At 44.0% G+C, this 17,552-nt stretch overlaps 1 long non-coding RNA gene across 1 annotated transcript in view; it reads left to right on the top strand.

The window, feature by feature from the left end:
• Window positions 1–224: 224 nt before the first annotated feature.
• The window catches only part of LOC142362262 (uncharacterized), a 58,898-nt gene continuing 41,570 nt past the window's right edge, over window positions 225–17,552 (top strand). Inside the window, exon 1 of the long non-coding RNA XR_012764886.1 lies at window positions 225–299. This is a non-coding gene — a long non-coding RNA (uncharacterized LOC142362262). The remainder of the gene's footprint in view (window positions 300–17,552) is intronic.

The raw sequence follows: 17,552 nt of genomic DNA, 5'->3' as shown, positions 1-17,552 counted from the left end.
TGCTCGGAGCCGCCCTTCCCGGTGCCTCCCGCCCCCCTCCCCGCCTCCGCCGCGCCGGGGACACGACCGCGGCGACGGACCAGCCCTCGCGGGCCGGCCGGGACCCCCATTGCCTCTAGGGGGCGCCCACGTCAGTCGCACAAGGGCCCGGCGGAGGGGCCGAGGCACTCTGGCGGCTCGCCCGTTTCCGGTGATTGACAACACAACTATCCAATAGAGTCGCACAGCTGGAGCCTGGGTTCCGCCCCGTCATGCTTTCTACGCTATGAAAAGCGCCGGAGGCCAAGCTGCGGGCTGAGGTGAGGGTGGTGCGGTGTGAGGGGCTGGGTGTGGAGCTACGTGCCTTACATATTTTGACTTTGAGGAAGAAAACATAGACGTATAGTGCCCTGCTGGATAGGGAAGGAGAAGGGAAGCACACGTAGCCAGTGTGTGTATGCATTGTGCAGCTCCCCGGGCAGAGAGTAGGTCCTGAGCCGGTGAGGTGCTTCCTTGCTTCGTATGGTGTTCGGGATTGTCAGCCCTTCTGCATGTGGTGGCCCTGCGAGGGGCGAGGGCAGGTGGAGAGGGAGCTGTGCTCCTAAGGCTGCTGTGTGGCAGCTGAGGGGAAGCTGTAGCTCACCTTGCCTGAGGGAAGAACACGCTCTGTGCTCTTGAGTGCTTCAGTCCTGTGGACTCAGGTCTGTGGGTCTGGTTAAAACAACCCTTTGTTGTCCTTAGAATCAAATTTCCTTCCAAGCTGTGCAGTGAGAGAATGCTCTTTGGAGATAAGAAGGTTTTCTGGCTGTGTGGTCGCATTGCTTCATTTGTGGTTGATGCAATCTTCCTGAGGTCTGGCAATCTTTCTGCTCTGCTGCCCTTCCAGGATAGTGGTGTGTGGGTAGGAGACAAATAAGCACTTTTTAAAATAATTCTTGATGAGAAAGGTGGTATCAGTAGAATGTGTTACGTGAAGAACTTGTATATACTTCTAAATATAGATCTATTAATTAAGGGAGTAAACTGTTCAGTTGAACTGGACTTTTATTAGACAAATGTTTTGGAGGATCATGGTGGGAGTATGGATTTACTTGAAGCTTTTGCTTCGTTTGAAATGTTTGGTTGATAGAGATGCATAATATTTATTAAATAGCTGATGTACAGGTCACTAATTTATTTCTCAAAATAAATTTTAAGAAACAGTGTTTAGTAATGCCTCTGAAGCCACTCCGTCCTGGATAAACTGTCTCTAGTTTGTTGGTGTATTGGTCTTAAAGCTTGTATGTTTTTGTCATCATTCAGTGTTTCTTAAGGTTTTGTGCACAAAGAAGCTATTGTCTTGGCATCCTAATTATAGCCTGCAAACTAGGACTTGTTAGATGGTGAGCTAGTTTCTCCTTCTCTGAAGCACTGGAAAACAATTGTGAATGTGAGATAGCTTTATGAAATAGTGACTCATAGTTTGAGATGTGTGGAATGTGTTACATCTGGACTAAAATAAAAATTAGTTGAGTTGAATGGATTAGTTTCACTTGAAAGATATTTTTCCTTTCTGCAGAAGCAGTAATTTAAGGACAAAGAAAAACTTAAAAATTTATTTTCTATATTTAAAGCCTTGTTGCTGGCTTCCTGCAGTTTTGACAAGATTCTTTTATCTTGCAAATAGTATGAGTGCAAATACAGTCTTTCAGGTTATATCAGTGATCAGCTTTCTCCAGTATCTGCAAAGCTGTAGCTATTACCAGACTTCAGCAAAAGATTTTTAAGACTCAGTCTTAATAGTTTGTACAGATCTGAAATGCCAGTTGTAAGTTACATCTAGTGATATTGATAAAGTCATATTAATACAACTTTCGAATCCTGATCTTCAACTGAACTTGTGGCTGTTTTGTGCATTTAGCAGAGTAGCTGTACTACTGCTCTGGACTTCCTTGCACTGTGGTTTATATAGCAATGCACAAGTACAAATTATGTATTAGATTTTCGGTGAATGTAAGTGGGGAAAAAAGTCGTGGATTTGTTTCAGGAAAATTGGGGACCAGACCTTTCTCCTGAATTATGCTGAGTTCTTTAAACTGTGTGTTGGATGCAGGCCTCTTGAGATTACATGTATATGTTAGTTTCTGTTTTGCTGCTCTTAGAGCCTTTTCTGTGTTATTTTCTGATCATTTCTGTCCTAAATAGCTGCCTAGCAAAGTTAAGGCCAGGGCATTAGATAAAAGGAAAGTGAAAGCAAAGATTAGAGCTAAAATGTAAGCTTGATTTATACTTCAAAAGACTTCATTCTGTTAAGAGATCTCAACTGTAATTTCCTCAGCATGTCCTAGCTAGGTGTTCAGGGGTTTTGTTATCACTCCACCTCCCTTGTTGCTCCTTAAATTCCAGATGACTTTCACTTCCAAGTACTTGTTGAGGTTTCCTTTTCATGTTTTTTAATGAAAACTGTCAGGCTTATGTAGCAGCTGGTTTGTTCTTGAGGATGGGTGCTTTGGGTGTAAGAGTTATTTCCGTTTTTTTGTTTTTAATGAGATTGGTAGCTAACTACCCAGTTTGGACTGTTCTGTATTCATCCTCTTAGACTCAGATGGGACTACTAATACTCATTATGGAATATACAATCTCTGCTGTGTGACCATCTAGACAGATATAAAGACATGGCATGCTGACATAGCAGAGACTAATAAATTCTTCTGTCTTGTAATGTATAAGAGCAGATGTCTGCCTCCAGCTTTTGCATTCCTGTATCACAACTGGAACGTTACGTAGTCTGTACCAAGATGGTATCTCTTCTTTTGTCAAACAGGTGTCCCTGTGGAAGGCACAAAAGACAGGGAAAGCAAATTATACTTATGCATGAGCTTAGACAGTACTGTAAACAAAAAACCCATGATGATCAGTCTTGCCTGAAACTACAGAAGTCCAAAATCTTCAGTGTGTTATCTTCTACCCACCTTTTTAGTAAGTGTTGGGCAGTTGCAGTCTCCTTGCCTGTTCCATCCTGTCGTGTACAGCTGGCATGCTGTCCCAGATCATTTGTAGATCCTTGAGTAAACAATATGTAGCAATTGTAGGTTCTTGAGCTAGACAGCTTGGGGCCTGGGTAAGTGCTACTTCCTTTTTCCACTTGGTAAAGAACAAAAAACTACGCTAGTGTTTCTGAGGTGGCTGAATAAATAAAGGAACCAGCTTCTTGAGATCCAGGCATCACAGAATCACAGAATAGTAGGGGTTGGAAGGGACCTCTGTGGGTCATCTAGTCCAACCCCCCCGCCGAAGCAGGGTCACCTACAGTAGGCTGCACAGGATCTTGTCCAGGCGGGTCTTGAATATCTCCAGAGAAGGAGAATCCACAACCTCCCTGGGCAGCCTGTTCCAGTGCTCCGTCACCCTCAGAGAGAAGAAGTTCCTCCTCATGTTCAGACGGAACTTCCTGTGCCTCAGTTTGTGCCCATTGCCCCTTGTCCTGTCACTGGGCACCACTGAAAAGAGCTTGGCCCCATCTTCCTGACACCCACCCTTCAGATATTTGTAGGCATTTATAAGGTCCCCTCGCAGCCTTCTCTTCTTCAGGCTGAACAAGCCCAGTTCCCTCAACCTCTCCTAGTAGGGGAGATGCTCCAGTCCCCTCACCATCCTTGTAGCCCTCCGCTGGACTCTCTCCAGTAGCTCTTCATCCTTCTTGAACTGGGGAGCCCAGAACTGGACACAGTACTCCAGATGAGGCCTCACCAGGGCAGTGTAGAGGGGAAGGAGAACCTCCCTTGTCCTGCTGGCCACACTCTTCTTGATGCACTCCAGGATCCCATTGGCTTTCTTGGCAGCCAGGGCACACTGCTGGCTCATGGTTAACCTGTCGTCCACCAGGACACCCAGGTCCCTCTCCGCAGAGCTGCTCTCCAGCAGGTCCACCCCAAGCCTGTACTGGTGCATGAGGTTGTTCCTCCCCAGGTGCAGGACCCTGCACTTGCCCTTGTTGAACCTCATCAGGTTCCTCTCTGCCCAGCTCTCCAGCCTATCCAGGTCACGCTGAATGGCAGCACAGCCTTCTGGTGTATCTACCACACCTCCCAGTTTGGTGTCGTCAGCAAACTTGCTGAGGGTACATTCTAACTCTTCATCCAGGTCGTTGATGAAGAAGTTAAACAAGACTGGGCCCAGTACTGACCCCTGAGGGACACCACTTGTCACCAGCCTCCAACTAGACTCAGCGCCGCTGATGACAACCCTCTGAGTTCTGCCATTCAGCCAGTTCTCTATCCACTTCACCGACCACTCATCCAGCCCACACTTCCTCAGCTTCCCCAGGAGGATATCATGGGAGACTGTGTCGAAAGCCTTGCTGAAGTCAAGGTAGATAACATCCACAGCTCTCCCTTCGTCTACCCAGCCAGTCATGTCATCGTAGAAAGCTACCAGATTGGTCAAGCATGATTTCCCCTTAGTGAATCCACGCTGACTACTCCTGATAACCTTCTTTTCTTCCACTTGCTTGATGATGGCCTCCAGGATAAGCTGCTCCATCACCTTTCCCGGGATGGAGGTGAGGCTGACCGGCCTGTAGTTCCCTGGGTCCTCCTTCTTGCCCTTTTTGAAGATTGGAGTGACATTGGCCTTTCTCCAGTCCTCGGGCACCTCTCCTGTCCTCCAGGACCTCTCAAAGATGATGGAGAGTGGCTCAGCAATGACATCCGCCAGCTCCCTCAGCACTCGTGGGTGCATTCCATCGGGGCCCATGGATTTGTGGACATCCAGATCGCTTAAGCGATCCCTCACGCAGTCCTCCTCGACCAAGGGAAAGTCGTGCTCTTTGTAGGCTTCTTCTCTTACCTCCGGGGCCTGGGATTCCTGAGGGCCAGTCATAGCACTGAAGACTGAAGCAAAGAAGGCATTCAGTAGCTCTGCCTTCTCCGCATCCTCCGTCACCAGGACACCCGCCTCATTCAGCAGCGGCCCCACATTGTCCCTAGCCTTCCTTTTGCTGCTGATGTAGTTGAAGAAGCCCTTCTTGTTGTTTTTGACATCCCTTGCCAGCTTCAATTCCAGGTGAGCCTTGGCCTTCCTCGTCGCATCCCTGCATGCTCTCACTACGTTTCTGTACTCTTCCCAAGTGGCCTGTCCCTCTTTCCACATTCCAAAGCCCATCGCAAGCCCAAAACTTGCTGCCAAGCTTCATTCCTTTGCAGGTGGTAGTTCCCTGGAGGGCTGGTTGGAGGGGATGCCAACTTCTAAATCTCCATGAGTCTGGGAGAGTTTGCCAAAAGTCTTCTGCGGTGTGTTAGTTAGACCAGAGGAGAATGGAAAGAACTAGATGGTCACAGTAAGTGTCTATGTTCTACAATTTTCCTGGATTTGCCTAGAAAAATCTGGCAAAGATACCAATAGTATCTGTAGAAGTGATTAGGGGTTGTAGACTGAGCAGTTCTGTCCTGATGACTGGCAGAGAGGTTGAGCTCTGATAGTAAAGCTTAGTTGTCTGGATGGCTTTCGTATCAGTGCGTGGGAAAAGTGGCAAAGGACTTTACTTCTGGAGCACCTCTTTAATATTTTTCGGTTCTGGAAGTTTCTTATTTCTGCACTTTCTAATGCTGCATCAGTGAGGGTGGATGGCTTGTCTTGCCTGACCACAACAAAAGGGCCACCCCATCTTTAACTGCTTTAAACAATTTGATCACTTTCTCTCTGTTGGAGTTCAGTGTGTTTCTTCCACTTCTGCCATTTATCAGCCATAGCTTGTTTTCTTTTATGCACATGGTTTGAAAAGAGTGTGTCCCCACAAAACGTGCCTGGATCTCTCTTGGCTGGGTGGGGTCTGCAGTTCTTAATGTTGTATTCTCTCCGTGGAAATCCTCTCAGTAATCATTTGCCCTAAGCTGTACAGCTGTTAACAGGCATCTCTGACAGATGTTGATGGCTCTTTAGCTAGTTGTTACTGGTAGGGTCTTCTCAAAGTGCTTTACTCCACAGCCCTAGCTTTCAAGATGGTCCATCTCTTAAATGTCTTCTTGAAATCTGGAAATATAACTTGGCTGGAGATCTTCTGTTACATTGTTCACTTGACCCTGTTAGTGCCTATGATAGCTAGCACTTCTCGAGTTGTTCTTTTGGCGATGTTTGCCTCTTCACTAACTCCTTCAATGACTCTCTATAATCTGTCAGTCTATTTCTTTGCATCCCTCCACAGCTGTTTCTCAGGACAGTGGTATCCTGTGTGTGACGTTCTACGTACCTGTAGATTCACAGAGAGCTTATGAGGTGGGTAACTCCTCAGTCGCAGCTCTTTGTGCTGCTGTAAAGTAATCTGCTTTCTGTAAAGGCCGGGAAGTATAACCCATCCTTTAAAGTGCTTTGGATGTTAATATTTAGACTTTGAAGTTATGGACCTTCTGTCTGCTAGTTATACAAGCCTTGTGATTGCGAAGATGTATAAAATTGTGAGCTTTTGGAGAGATTTTAACAGAGCTTTTTATAGAATATAAATATAGAGATATTAGAAAACTGAGGTTCCAGTTTTGTCAGTAATTCTGGTTTAGCAGTTGCTACTCACAGATCAATTTTTAGTTAGATATATTTTTTTTAAAGTTGTCTGGATGCTCATACTGAGTGTTGGACACCATCCAAGGACTGCAGTTATTGACTGTGTAGGCGTTATGACTGGGTTTAATGGAAGAGTTCATGACACTTCTCCCTCTGGGTCTGTGAACCACTGTTTTCACAGGAAATTTGGGAGGTATTCCTAATATCTGTTCCCATGAGTCACTGCTCAGGACCAGACTGCCAGCAAAGGCTAAGATGGTGGATCTGTTTTGTCCATGGTGGAATTCGCTGCTGATGGCCTCTAACTGGCAGAGAAATGAGTCTGTGGTAATGTTGGATCTTCTTTATTTAAACTCCAGTCTTAATAGTAATTGACTCAATGAATTCCTTCAGTTCCAAGTGAAGAGTAACAGTTTTGTCTGCATGCCAGATTAGTTCAATTAGTTGTCAATCAGCCTCTTTTGTCTGAAAACCCAGAGCACATGAAACAGAATAGATGGCTTCACTAAGTCAATGAGCACTACCCCCAGGGGGTTATGCTGCTTTTTGGCATGTTGAATTATGGAACGGATGTGCTTTTCAATTTTTGTACTGGTCTGCTGCAATTATGTAGCCTCTCTGATTTTAATAGCATTCTTACCCAAAGTAGTAACCAGTCAGGTAAAATCTATGTTCAGTTGAGCTTTATTGATCAGTTGAGCTGATTGATGTAGAAGGGCGAAAAGATATAGCATTCAGGGGGAAGACAATCAGGTACGCATGTACATGTGTGGTCACTCTTACACCAGCCTGAAGAGCTTGGCTGGCTGGGCTAAAGGATCATTGGTGAGCTGGGGCTTCCCGAAGCTGGTAGTTGTCCTGCAGTTTTGATTCAGTGTGCAGCAAGACAAATTCTGGTGGCCTCTGCCCTTTTATAGCTTCTGGGGTTGCCAGGCTGAGTCCTTCCTGGAAGCTGACAGGATTGTCAGGCCAAGTTCTTGGAAACAGCCATGATAACACCACAGCCACGCTCTGCAAATCTGTCTCAGCCTGTGGGACTGCATTTCCCAACTGGTAGGTTTGAACCCCACTCTTTCTACTCTGACTCACCACAGCTTTTGTTGTAGTTGGTGACCTCCTCTACCTCTTTGGACTGATTGCATCTGGCTCTGGGAGTCTGGGGCTCTTGGGGCGTGAGAGTAATCACATTGGTAGTGCATCTGGTGAGAACTTGTTGACACAGAATCAGCATTTGTCAGGCAGATTCCCCTCTTCTTGGCAATGCATGGTTGTGGCTGAAAGACTAATCCAGAGTTTGAAGCAGGGCTGTATAACTGGATGCCTGAGGTGCAGCTGGCCAGTTGTTGAAAAGAACTTAACCACTGCAGATGTAAATTCTTCTAAATATAACAGAAGAAACAAAGAAATGTTTGTTGTCTCTTTGCCATATGGGTAATTTCCTGTAAGAAGCAAGTAGTCATTTCCCTATTCTTTTTGTAGATGAAGGCAGAACTGAAACAGTGGGGAAGACTAGATTGATGGAGAGAGTGTTTTGTTTTGCTATGAGCTTGAATTCCATTTTTCTTCTAAAATAGGCTGTCATGGACCAAACTGTAACTGTTCATGTTGGGACCATACTCCTGGACTGCTTAAATCTAAGGTGTTACAGGTATAACATGGGGAAGTACTACTCTGGTTTCTGTTTCTTCCTCATTCTAGGTGTTTGTGTGGTGGTAAAGATTTGGCCCTGAGTGCTTAGCCACTAAGCCAGGCTCAAGAAGTGTCAGACCACTTCTGGTAAGGCCTGTCCTGTGTTCGTCTGGCCCTGTTCTTTGGCCATGACTTCAACTTCCACGTTATGCCGGGTCTTAGCTGTATGTTCTGAGAGCCCGCTGCTGCACTTCTCCTCAGCCAGTGCAGCTGGTAACATGTAGCAGTGAAATGTTTCTATCCCATGTCTTGAGCAGAGAAGCACCATGTACACATGTACAGTAGCTGATTTTAGCCGTCCTTTTTATGCATTTGGTTTGGTGGCCCCTCTTCTTATTAGTAGCCCTTCTCACTCTCTAGAGAGGGCTATGGGGAATGGGAGTACCAGGAACTATTATTTGTACCTGATGTGGCTTTTCTGATGCTGTGTGTGGCGGTGGTTGCAACTTCTGGACTTTGACATGTAGCTTCCCAGAACTATGCTAGTGTTTCTGAGGTGGCCTCTGTAGGCAGAGCATCATGTAACCTGTACGCTGTGTTTTGGTTTTCATTGTGGCCTGACTAGTCAATACACCTCGTTGCAACTGCTCAAAGACCTTATGATTTCTTGGATCTTCTATTTCATAGGTGTCAGCAGAAGCATTGATAGCAACTGTATATCTTAAGTCTTGAAAGACAGAGTTGATAACTGAATGAATTTGAGAGGCATCTTGCGGAGACTATGAATGGGAGGGTCAATAGAGGGTATACCAGGAAAACATAACATCCAAAGCAGGCCATAAGAAAATTTCATCACTAAGGCCATAGAAATATTTCTCGAAAATGGGAATTGTCTGTGAGATGTAAATATAATAGTACTTCTATCCTATCAGGCTCATGTATAAAGCTTGTGGAAGTGACACCACAAATACAGCAGATGAACTCTGGACAAAGACTAGCAAAGTTAGCTTTCATTTGAGTGTAAAATCACACTTACATTAGACTTTTTCTTCAGTCTATACTTAAAATCTCCTTTTTCTTGAATAAATATGTTGAGTGCACTCTGATAGCTTACTATACAGCTAGGGACACCTGTAGTTGAAGTGCTTTGCCACTTGATGCTTTAGTATTGTTACAGGTTGTGTGATACCGTTGTGAGACTTACTAGCTTTGAGTAATTATCACGGTGGTTTTTGTTACTCTGATCACTTATGCTTTGGTGTGACCTGAATTTTATGCAGACTGTTTAAAAAAAAAAAAGGCAACCAAATCTTAGTCTACTTAAACAATTTTTTTAGAGTGTATGCAAATGACAAGGTTTCATTCTGATTTGTTGCTCGGGAAATGCTAATTTCCTTATGTCCCTAATTAATTCAGCTTTTTCACAGAAAAACAACTGGTTTTGGACAGCCACACTGAAATCGCTTTCAAGAGTATTCTAATTTGTGCATCAGTCATGAATCTGCAGAGATCTACATGGGTCATTGGCTACACAGAGGAACATGAAGTTATGGTTCCTACAGGTGCTGTTTCATCTGGGTTGTGTCACTAATGTTTTGCAGTTGTGTGGGCAAATGTGTGGTGCCCAACCACAGTGGTGTGTCAGAAAGGCGTGGTGAGACTTGAGGCAGTCCATGATCTCTTTGGAGGACTGGATTAAGCCGTGGTGTGGCTGCACCTCTGATGTGGTTGCATGCAAAGTGCTTCTTGGGGCTGTGAGCTGTCTGCGTCATCTCGTCCTCAGAGCTGCTTCCTTTCACAGGGGGCTGTTAAATGTGCCCCAAGCAGGTGCTGTGGGGAACTGGTGCACACCTTACAGTGGCCTGGTGGAGATACCCAAGGAATTGGAGATGAGCTCCCTTGAAGAGGGCAATGTATTTCCTAAGGGAGTCTGATAAATGGTGGCCAGAATCATCTGGCATTTCATTCACTGAGTCAGTGCATTCTGAGGTGTGGCTTAGGCATTGATGGTGGCAATGTCATAAGTAGTAACATAGCATCTGCCTTACTTAGCAAAGCAGCAAGGAATTCTCTTACCATGATGGTATGTTTATTGGACTCGTACTTTTGGGCAATGTCTTGTGACAGAGCAGTCAAAATGTAAAGCAAAAAACTTCCATCAGTGCTAGCAAAGATGAAGATGCACAAAAGCTTTTGCAATCAGTCTTGAATCTACTAAGCAAAAATATATGTTCTTCCAGATTATAGTAGTATTCACTGTTACTCCATTCTGAACATTATTTTCTTTGCATAATTTTCTGCAGCTCAGTACCTACCCACACAGTGACTCAGAAGTGCTCTGATTCTTCTTCTGATCTCCTGTCACTTTTTCCAACAGCGTGGCCTGTGCTGTTGCCGTACAACAGCTCCTGCAGGACACTCTTCTATTTCTCTGCATGTGACCTATTTTCATTTGCTTAAGCACAGCCATTACGCTAGCCCTGCACTGAAAGGCAGGATATGTGATACTAATGAAAAGGAAATAATGGCTTCACAATACCCTAGTGGGGCTGTAGGACTCATTGCCTTACCATACAAATGTGTCACAGAGTTAAAGAAGCACAGGATATTCCTCAGAATTCCTAGAGCTAAAGTAGTTAAGCTTTTTGGAGTCTAAACATTTGTGCTTTATGGGACAAATTGTAAATCGGTTTTTCCTAAGTCTCGTTCAAGGCTTTTTGCTCTTTTTCTCTGAAGCATTTATTGTTGGCCACAGGCTACACCTCTAGATCAGCCGGTCTTCTGATTCAGTGTAACAATTTCCACAGCTTCATCATCCAATGTTTAATCAATATTGTTATGCTTGCTTGGAATTAGTGTAATGTTATGCATGAATGAAGGATGCATTAAACCATACAGAAACTTCTTAAGTGAATGCAATGATAGACTTGAGTCTACTGCAACTGAATCTTGTTTTAACTCCATGTAGTAGTGGATTGGGATAGGAATTCAGAAAACGTGCAGAAAGTTCCTCAGTGCTGCCTGCACATGAGAGCATGGGGTGATATCGAGGCAGTATATGGGCTGTGGAATGAGGGAGTGCAGATCATGGGACTGTCTGATTTCTGTTTTGAACTGTCTTCTTACTGTCTTCAGATGTAGGAGCTAGCAGGAGCAATGGGGTCTCCTCAGCATGTTCCAAAACACTAACCTAATATTCTCACAGACAAATTCAGAGAGTTGACCTTGACACTATTTTGCCTTGACTTAGCATTTTCAGGAGTGTTGTGTATGATCTTGGTCCTTTGCCATCAGACCTAGAGGGAACTGGTGGTGGTAATAGTTCCCATGTTTTCATATCATGTTTCTATTTGGGAAAGGAGAGGTAGTGTAGACTAAACTGTCTGCATGAACTAACCTGTACATTTACAGTAGCTGACTGCTGGAAGTCTTCAATAACCTGGCTATATGGTGACTTGATCCTTTCTGAAGCTGATTCTTGTATGATATGGATTTGGTCTAGTGCTTTTGATTCTGACTACCTATGCAAGTGGGAGTCTCAAGGAATTTTAAGTGATACTATGTTTTCCTTCCTTAGCTTCTGTAGAGGATTGCCATGATGAGCTGCTCTTAAACCTTCTGGAAAATGTGTTGTATTCCCAGTGAGCTCCTTCATCTCACCAAGCATAGCCTTACTGCCAATTCCATTCTTCCTCAACCTCTGGTTTTCTCACATTTTGCCTTCTGCGAAGAGGCAGTAACTTTAACTGTCTGCAACATTTTTCTGAGACTGATACCCGGGTTTAACTAGTGAGAATGCAACACTTTTAATCTTACTGGAGATTACTACTAGCTGTCCACTGAGCATTAGCTATACTTAATATTCATGAGTGTTTACTAGCCTAAACTTGTTTTTCCTCTTGAAAATGATGCGTATAGCAGGCTGGCAGACCCAACCAAAGAAGCTGGTTGTTTCAGTATCTTGTTCTTAGATGGTGGCTGATACTAAAGAAAATTCTTATTACACACTATTTGTGAGCAACACAAACTTGATTGAAGCATGGCAAAATGCCCTTTCAGAAAGATATTCTGGGGGTTATAGGTTAGGAATAAGGAAGAATTATCCTCAAGTCCTAGATAGCAATATACAGCCTCAAAAAATATCAAGTCATGTTTTTTGATGTCCACAAGCAAAGATTTACAAGGACATGAGGCCCAAAAGCTATTGTTTTCATAATGCAACTAATTTGATTTCTTTTACTCCTGCTCCTTACAAATGTGCTTAAATGAGCTGGGTTTTATTATCTGCTGGTTGCACATGCCTGTTCCCGCCTAATCTATTTCACTTCTTTTTTACATTTGAAATAGAAACTGTGATGTTTGCTTGGATACTCTTATTGGGTTATTGTACCTTCACTTGTACAAAATAGGTTTCTCATTGTGTCACAGGTAGGTCTGTGAACACATAGTAGAAACTTACTGAGCATGTCCATGGAAGTGGAATCTGTTTTCAGCATTGGACCATTAACATGGTCAAGGACTAGGAGGACTGGCCCAGTGAGGAGAGGCTGAAGGAATGTCTTTGGCCCAGAGGAGACAGCTGTGGAGGACCTAACAGCAGCTTGCCAATACCTTTGAGGAGATGGAGCCAGGGTCTTCGGTGGGAGGATGAGGGACAATGGGCATAAACTGAAATGAGAGGTTCAGGCTGGATATAAGGAAAAACTTTCACTATGAGATGGGTCGGGCAGTACAGCAGGTTGCCTGGAGAAGTTAAGTCTGTGCCTTTGGGTGCATTGAAAGCTTGACTGGATAAAGCTCTGACCAATCTGGCCTAACCTCAGAGCTGACGACTTGGAGCAGGAGTGTGGACTGGAGACTTACAGACATCCCTTCCAATCTTGATTATTCTATGATGCTCTTTTCCCTTCTGTTCAGTGACAGACCAAAGATGATAAACTGTTGCTGTGTCAAAGTTGGAAGTCTTAATGAAATGTGCTGAGATTTCAGGCGTCTGTCAGTGTGGTTATGTTAGATGGCACAGAGAGCTTCTGAATAGCTAATAGCATATTTAATCATAGGCACTTTTGCTTTTCTTATGAGTAAATAAATTTACTGTAGTAAAATCTACAGTGCACATACTGCATGACTCGTGGCTGGGCAAAATTCCCAGTTAGATTGTCTTTTTGAAACCAGCTTGTGATGGCAAGATTTCCATCTCTTCATGTCATCTTGGAACACACAGAACAGAACTTGTCCTGTGTGCAGTTGTCAGCACAGGCTGCTTTTGCCTTTGTCCAGACAGGACTGGGAAGTGGGGGTGGAAGTAGTAGACTGCCTCTCTGTTGTTAATCTTCATTCTAAATTTGATTGTTTTTGTGAAATCTATGGGCCAGTCAGCAAAGTCAATTGCTCATATTGGCAAGCTTTATTCATCAGAACTGTGAATACTGTGACCTGACCTCTTGTGGCAGTTGAACTGTTACTTCTGTTTTTTTAACAGTTTACATAACGTGATCCTGACCTTTCTTACATACAAAAAAAAAAAAGGAAATTGTTATGGAGGTTGTACATTTTTACTAACCTGGCTCTGATATTGTGTTGATATTTCTCCAGTTATGACAGCTAATTCCCACACATCTAACCAGACAATGCGGCCTTGTGATTTCAGCCGCTTTTTCACTGAGCTTAAGTTTTATCTATATGTAAAGTGTACCTGGAAGCTGCTTCTTTTTGACCTTTGAGTTTCATACACTTATTTCAGGCTTTATCATTGTTATTTCATTGCCAAGTCAATATTCAACAGTAATTAATCTCAGAATCACAGGAGACCTGAGGTTGGCAGGGACTTCTGGAGACTATCTACTCCAACTCCTGCTCAGAGCAGGGTCACTTCGTGCAGGTTGCTCAGGCCCATGTGCAATTCAGTCCATGGAGACATTAAAAACCGAGGGCTCTCCAGGCAGGCTATTGCAGTGTTTGACCACCTCACAAATTGTTTAGTGCTTAAATGGCATTTCCTGTATTTTAGTTTGTGCCACTGCTGCTCATCCTGTCACTGGGCACCACTGAGCAGAGCCTTGCTCTGTCTTTACTTTCCCCTGTCAGACATTATCTGTCATTGATAAGATTACCCCCGAGCCTTCTCATCTTGAGGTTTCTCAGAACAGTTCCTGTGGTGGGTTGATTGGCTGGATGCAAGGTGCCCACCAAGATGCTTGATCACTCTCCTCAGCAGGACCAGGGAGGGGGGAGAAAATAAGATTGGAAATAACCCTTGTGGGTCAAGATAAAGGCAGTTTAGCAAAGCAAAGGCTGTGCATGGAGCAAAAGAAAACAAAAGATTTATTTTCTGCTTCCCATCAGCCGGTGAAGTCCAGCCACTTCCCAGGAAGCAGGGCTTCAGCATGTGTTGTGGTTGCTCTAGAAGACAAACCTCACAATAATGAATGCCCCCCCCCCCCCCCCCCCCCGCCTTCTCGTAGCTTTTACTGCTAGGCAGTAAAATGCCTATTGCTAGGCATTCCATAGGGCATGGAATATCCCTCTGGTCAGTTTGGGTCAGCTGTCCCAGCTGTGTCCCCTCCCAGGATCTTGCCCACCCCCAGCCTGCTGGGTGAGGGGAGAACATTGGAGAGACAGCCTTGATGCTGTGCCAGCACTGCTCAGCAGCAGCCGAAACAGTGGTGTGTTAGCAACACCTTTCTAGCTACCAGTACAAGCACAGCGCTCTGAGGGCTGCTAAGGGGAAAATTAGCTCCATCTCAGCCAGACCCAGTACAGTTCCCAATATTTTTGCATGCATATCTCTTCCCCTTTTCACAGCTTGTTCCAGTCTTAGCCATTTTTAATTTAGTGATTCTATTTTCCGTTTTGATATTTGCATTTAAATATCTGAGGTATCTCCGTCCTCATTCCTCTTGAGCAAGGAAAAATACGAGTTAATGAATTCTAGGAGCAAATGGGATTGCAACCACTTTCTTAAATAGTATGATAATATGGAGCGTTCTGATGAGCAAAAGCTAAGAGTGAATTAACCATCATAGCCTTTATTATGTGCTAGGAAAGTCTCAAACTTGTCTATAAGCAACTGAACGAAGTTCACAAGGCATGTATCCTTTTAAACTGTCAGCTTTCCTTTCTACCTCTTCATACATCTTCTAGTACTAACTGCATGCCAGAAATGTAATTTGGTATATACCATGCATTCTGTCATAGAAAATGTAGCACTGCCTGCCTTTTCAGTTTCTGATCAGACATGTGGCACTGGTGCTGGATTTTTGTCAAAGATCTGCTCATAGCATGTTGCATGCTTCCAGCTGTTACACCTGTGATGCTTTTCCACATAGACCTTGCACTGATGGTTGTGAAAAACCCCCAATTTTCTAATAGCCAAGGCCTTGTGCCTCTAAATATTCCCCAGACCTGCACATCATTCTGCAGCTAGGACCATATATTCACGTGCCTGCGTTACCTGCACTGTCATGCAACAGGCAGAGTGAACTATAATTCTGCTGCAGCTGTGACTATATAAACAATGCTTACAAAAATTTATTGCCTCATCTACCTTCCTAATATATTTAACACTGTAGTAATGTTCATGATGTAAAAGGAGTAATCAGGACTTGGGTAACATAGTTTTTGTTTAGCTTAAAAATTGTACTGCATTCTCAGGTAAGGGACAGTCACTTAGTGTTACCTTCCTTATCATCCCAATTTGTCAGATTTTTGTTTTTCTCAGCTGTTCAGCATCAGTAAGATCCCCAGTGCCCCATCAGAAAAGCACTTTGAAGCTTTCCCTTGGGAGCTGTTTTTACGCTGAGGCTTTACTGCTGCCCCTTGCATGTTCTACATTACAGCTGAATAGCAGCTATGGCTGCTTCTAGTCTCGGACCTCCTTGATCCTGACCTGGGCCTGTGGCTTGGCTTCCTGGCTTGGCCTTGGACCTGGCTCACCACTATGGACTTGCTGAGTGATCTCTGGACAATATCTGCCCAGATCCCTGTCTCTGGATGCAATTCTGACACAGACTTGCCTTGCCTTTTCTGGGGAGATCACTGCTGCCTGCCTGCATGCTCAGCTCTCCTTGCAGAGCAGCTGGCTCTTGCTACTCTATGACAGCATATCACAACCTGAAGGGCTACCTGGCCTACAGGTATGCAGATATAATGATTGTGGGTTTGTAGGATTCTGTAATACATGAGGACATGGAGGCTGTTATCCTCTGAATATCTTATTACAGATTATGGACAAATACCACGAAAATCATCAATAGCAAGTATGCCTGAGTAATAAATTTAATATAAATATCAAGCTATTACAAATTACTCAGAAATCAATAATATAGCAACAATAAATAGTATGGCAGAAATCAATTGTATAGCAACAATCAGTATAGTAACCAGCAAACAGGTATATACTATTATAGGTTACTACAAACTTACCACTAGTGAAGCAAACTTATAAACAATATAACAGCAGATATATGTATGGTAACCTATATATACACATGGTACCAAGTGCATTAAACAGATTCCAGAAGGGGCCAAACCAGCTAAGAGGGGAGGACAGACTCATCCCAGAGGGAGAACCAGACTGACCCCAGAGGGGGACCGATAAAACAGCGCTCTCACTGCAAAGCTGATCTGCGTCATGGAGTTTGAAGTCAGTCAGGTGTTGCTCGCAGTAGTTGCAGAAAGTCTGTGTGGAGAATTCAACCTGTTTAGAAAAAGAAAAGTAGGTGCAGCACTGGAAGCTCTCAGAGAAAAGCTCAACTTTGGATAAAAATTAAGTCCTCCTTGTATCAGAGAGACCTAAGGGGTATAGGGATATAGATGCTTCCCCCCCCACGCTGAACTTTTTTGTCTGGTTGACGGCTGGGGTCTTGGTGTAAAGCTCATCCCATTCCTGTGATCAGGTTTAGAAGTGAAATACACCTTGGAACTCCAGGCTGATTTGAGTTGTAAAGGGGCCATTTTTGCCTTCTGTTCTCAGTCATCTGTGACGTCTCTTCTGAGAATCATTTTGCTGTCTTGGGACCTTTTTCCTTCTTGGCTACATTCTTTATCTTGTTTGGAATAAAATTTCCTACTTCATATTTGAATTCATGACAGTTCTTTTCCCTGGACTGTCACTAGTTCTGGTGTGTTTGGGGTTTTTTTCCCTTCCTGCTCTCCCATTATTTTATTTGCAGTGCTTTATATCACTGGTGAGCCTGCAGAGACTGTGTTAGGTATTGCCTGGGGACTCTCTGCAAGCTTGTTCTGACTGAGTGCAATGTCAGTCAGGTCCATTTTTCCACATTCAGTTTTGTCTCATCATACTCCCCCTAGAGAGGGGAATGAAAATTTAATTACAGGAGACTTCATAACCACCTTTTTTGGTTTTGAAGCCTGCTTTGAAAATCCCATGCATATTTATGATTGAAGGC

Source organism: Opisthocomus hoazin, chromosome 8, assembly GCF_030867145.1.
Source record: "Opisthocomus hoazin isolate bOpiHoa1 chromosome 8, bOpiHoa1.hap1, whole genome shotgun sequence".
Lineage (NCBI taxonomy): Eukaryota > Metazoa > Chordata > Aves > Opisthocomiformes > Opisthocomidae > Opisthocomus > Opisthocomus hoazin.
Note: the sequence above shows the minus strand (reverse complement) of the source record. Positions and strands in the feature narration are given on the sequence as shown.